At 49.1% G+C, this 4,834-nt stretch overlaps 1 pseudogene across 1 annotated transcript; it reads right to left on the reverse strand.

Annotated features, from left to right (window-relative positions):
- Positions 1-913: 913 nt before the first annotated feature.
- On the reverse strand, positions 914-4,469 carry LOC103651257 (uncharacterized; annotated as a pseudogene). The gene has a single exon (NR_156477.1). The product of NR_156477.1 is annotated as an uncharacterized protein (transcript).
- Positions 4,470-4,834: the final 365 nt, after the last annotated feature.

Raw genomic sequence — 4,834 nt, forward strand, 5'->3', positions numbered from 1 at the left:
ACAGAGAGAGACGCGTGACGGCGTGAGAGAGCCAGAGAGGAGAGACGTGAATACTGAATAGGGAATAAAAATGGACATTGGGCCGGTTTCTAGACTCTGGTGGGCTGAAAACTAAGAATAATTCGGATATCCGTCAGGACCCGCAGGTGAAATATAAAACACGTACCCGACCCGATTTTATCACGGGTCGGGTATGGGTGAGACCCGCGGGTTAAATTTCGTACCCGAACCCGAAACCGACGGGTCGGATATCCATGGATACTTGAACCCGCGGGTAAAATTGCCATCCCTAATTTGGTATCACTTTTTGAGGGATCACCAACCAAGGGGGGATATCGAGATTGCTTATGTTAGCACCAAAGAACAATTAGTCGATATCTTTACCAAACCATTAGATGAGAAAACTTTTACCAAACTTAGGAATGAGCTAAACATTCTTGATTCTAGGAATTTTGATTGACACTTTGTACACATAGCTCATTTATGTACCTTTGATCATATCTCTTTCATGTGCTATGACTAATGTGTTTCCAAGTGTATTACATGCTAAGTCATAGATTGAAAGGGAAATGGAGTCTTCGGCGACGACAAGGCTTCCACTCCACTCTACTGGTATTATTTACCCTTCGCCGTCACTCCGTATCGCTCTCCACATTGGTATAATCTTTCACTCATATATTGTTTGCCAAAGGGGGGGTTTAAAAAGGGCTCTAACTACTCCGTTTTTGGCGATTAATGCCAACGGGGGAGAGAGTATTAGCCCAAAGCAAAAGGACCGCACCACCACGCTAATTTCAAAAAAATTCGAAGCAAAGTTGTTTTTCAATTGGTATCTTTGAGATTAGTACCCTTCTAAGAAATTCTATCTCAATATCTATATTTTAAGGAGGAGTTTCTCAAAAATTGGTATCTAAAATATTTGACCTTCTTTCAAAGGATAAAAACCCTCTGTTAATAGATTACTAGTGGAGATGTATGAGAGAAGAGGAAGATACAGAGGAACAGAGAGATACGGTAGAGAGCTGGTAGCGCCGTGACGGTCGGAAACAAGTGGAAGTTTAGGTTATTACATTTCATACCCTCTACCGCAACACATTCCTACTATATATATACTCCAGTCTCTGCTTGTGCATCGTGGGTTCATTTTCCTTTGACAGAACGCCCCTTCTCAGCCCATCATCAGCTTGCTCTTCTGACCCATCATCCAACTCAGCGTTCAACCGCTCCTGTGCCACAACCGGCAAGACCTGCTCTGTCGAAGGGCTGATGCTGACATTCCCCCTTCTTCGAACGCCGCTTGTCCCCAAGCGACCACTAATGGAAAGTGATTCTTCTGCGCTTCGGCGTCCTCCCAAGTTGCATGCGAAGCATCCATCCCTGACCAGATCACTTGAACCATATACCAACTGCATAGTGAAAGGTGAATTGGGATATGCAGAGACGATGACCAATTGAGTCAATAACTCTTGTGCTTACGTATCATGATCTTTGAGAGTCGGTGTGTACTGATAGAGGCACACAGTAAACATATGTGCACCGAGTAACAGAGGGATATTGTGATCACCAGGCCTGCTTGGAGGCAACCCAACTAGATCCTCAAAAATATCCAAAAACTGGTAATGAATATCCTGCACCTGAGTATTGATTATTGGCATCTTGCTGTCAGGGAAACGGTTCTGCTGGGAGGTGGCCGAGAGTAACCACAGCTCCACTATTGCTCCTGTGGAAACAGAAGGGTGAACACCTTGTAAACACCTAGTTGCTCCTTGATAGGGAATGCTCATCCATTTGTTAGACCAGTTCACTAGCATAGGACTATATCGTTGTAGCCTGTCCATGCCCACGACCAGATCAAACAAGGGTAAGAGTAAAAACGTGAGATCCACTGAAAAACTGCGAACATGCATGGTCCACTCAACTGAAGGCACCTGATAATTGCAAGTAATAACTTGACCAAATGAAGGTATTGGCAAGAACTTCAGGTCTGCTGAAAAGTGACAGCCCGACATACTCCACTTGGCTGAAGGCAAATGGTAATGGCAAGGAATAACTTGTCTAATAGCCAGTTGAACTGTGATTGGGTTAACCAGAGGTTCCACACCCGATAACATTGGTCGCAATTTGTCACTGATAAAAGTATGAGAAGATCCAGAGTCAATGAGCACCATAATGTCTTGCTGCTGCATTTGATCTTATAATTTTAGTGTGGTAACTGTCTGAGTACTTGACCAAGCTAGAGATGACAACACCATCATGAGTTGTTCTGTGGGTTCAGATATTCGCTCAGTCCAATTATAGGACCTGTAACCAACCTCACTACACAATCTGAAGAAAAACCATGGTATTGGCCTGAATTGAACAGAATCTCTGTGCATAAGCCCAGCAACACTCGTACCACTAAATATGACATAAGCTTGATCAGTTTGCCTTGTTGTTGCAAGTGCATTCAGTGGACAATGGTAGGTTTCTCCTTTCCACTTAATACCATGTGGCTTCATTTCTTCTAAAAGCATGATCGTTGCATCTGTAATTTTAGAAATCTCCCTTTTCTCCACTCTGCGAGATGATTTTGTATCACACTGTTGTAGAATCATGGATAGTACCATCATGAAGTCTAGGACACCCACGACCAGAATAGGCACCCATATGAATTTCAGCACACATCTAAAGGAACCCACTTCTCGAATAGAAATTGAGCTCAACATTGTCACCAATATGTGCCCTTGGCCATCATACACAACTAACTTCCAGGAATTACCATAATGTATGAATAGATAACTAGACAACCATCTAAGTTCCTGGTCACCAGAACCAACAAACCAAGCCAACACACTACTCAGCCTATAGATAATCTTGAATTTCGCACTCTTCTGCAGCATGCACCTTCCACCTACCACTGCAATTGATTCCAATGCTAATAGTGGAGCCAATCCAATTGGAGAGAAACTGAAAGATGGCCATGGTATTGGCCGCACTTCAGTATTACCGATAGCATGTGCCAGGTCTTGCATCGTCGAGCCAACACCATTGTTGCAGGTGGCAATAACATGTGATGACAATTCCTCAAACACACGGTGGGCACCTAGAACTAGAACCGCGTGACCATTGTTGATGTGCTGTTGGAGTTCGACCATATCCGGAGGTGACCCACACAGCTTGAAGATCTTCAGCAGCTGGTACATCTCGCCACTGCCGGGCATGAGGGGCTTGCCGAAGAAGATCTCGTTGAGGCAACCCACGCTCCAGAGGTCGAAGCCGACGCTGTAGCTGGTGGAGTTCAGCAGCAGCACAGGTGTGCGGTACCAGAGCGTGACGACGCGGCTGGTGAGCGGTTGTCGGCACCCAGCGCCGTAGTTGGCGAGGCCGAAGTCACCAATCTTGAGCATGTCGGGGTAGTCGATCAGCAGATTGGAGCCCTTGATGTCCTGGTGAAGGATGCCCTGCTCATGGCAGTGCTGCAGCCCCACAAACAGCTTGGCACCAATCAAGGTAGGTGAAGGCTTGAGGTACTACTGCAGCAGGTGCTCGATCTGTCCAGTGCAGATGGTGTCCACCGTCTTTTCCTCCAGGTTGCACACTGGGTGCGCGAAGGCGACCACGTCCCACTCCTTGCTGACGGCCTGGTGGTGGCCTGACAGGAAGTTATGCGTGAGGACGAGGGCGCACCGGAGTTGGCCCTATGCCACGGACACCATGTTGCTGCCGGTGACTTGGGCGACGATGTGCCCCGCGGCGGCAGCGGTCGGTAGTTCGATGTGGTCGGAGCCGATTTCCGCTGGGAGGAGCAGCTCCAGGTACTTGAGCGATGGTCTAGGCGCCCTCGAAGCGAAGAGCACGGGTGCGGCCTTGGCGAGCGCGTCCGGGGGGACGGTGCCCGAGATCTCGTTGTTGGGGCCGATGGAGGCGATGGTGAAGGAGGCAGGAGTGCACCCGCGCAGGATGAGTCGCGCCTCGACTCCATCCCGCTGATCCGAGTGGGGAAGGAAGGCGATGTCGGTCTCGTGCTCTAGGAGATGGGACATCACGGATCCATGGTCGCCGTGGACGGAGTTGTCGTCGTCCGAGTCAAGCGGTGCACCCGAATCGTTGTTGAAGAAGCGTCCGCGTGCGGCCGGGTGCACCGATTCCACCGCAACCTCTGGTGTGACGCAGGTAGTCGCGTCGGGGTTGGAGGAAGGGCTGTCCCAGTGGCCGGCGAAATCGGCGTCGACAGCCGCGTCCGCTCCATCGAAGAATCCGCCCCAGTTGTCGGTGATTATAGGATCCGCATAGTGCTTCTCGGTGGAGTCGTTGCCACTGTCAAAAAGGTCGCCCCAATTGTCGGCGACCACGTCGGCTCCGGCAGCCGTGGACTGGGTCGGAACAGGGACGCGCCTGGATGCCTCCCGCACGGCCCACCGCGCGTCGAACTTGTCAAAGAACTCGCTAATGGCGTCGAGGATGAGCTTCGTGTCGAGTGACATGGCGATGCGGTGAAGTTGAGGAAAGTGGATTAAGGTAGAAAACTCCAAGGATCGAACGAATCTGATACCAATTGTTAACAGATTACTAGTGGAGATGTATGAGAGAAGAGGAAGATACAGAGAAACAGAGAGATACGGTAGAGAGCTGGTAGCGCCGTGACGGCCGGAAACAAGTGGAAGTTTAGGTTATTACATTTCATACCCTCTACCGCAACACATTCCTACTATATATATATACTCTAGTTTCTGCTTGTGCATCGTGGGTTCATTTTCCTTTGACAGAACGCCCCTTCTCGGCCCATCATCAGCTTGCTCTTCTGGCCCATCATCCAACTCAGCGTTCAACCGCTCCTGTGCCACAACCGGCAAGA

The sequence above is a fragment of the Zea mays genome, chromosome 3, assembly GCF_902167145.1.
Source record: "Zea mays cultivar B73 chromosome 3, Zm-B73-REFERENCE-NAM-5.0, whole genome shotgun sequence".
Lineage (NCBI taxonomy): Eukaryota > Viridiplantae > Streptophyta > Magnoliopsida > Poales > Poaceae > Zea > Zea mays.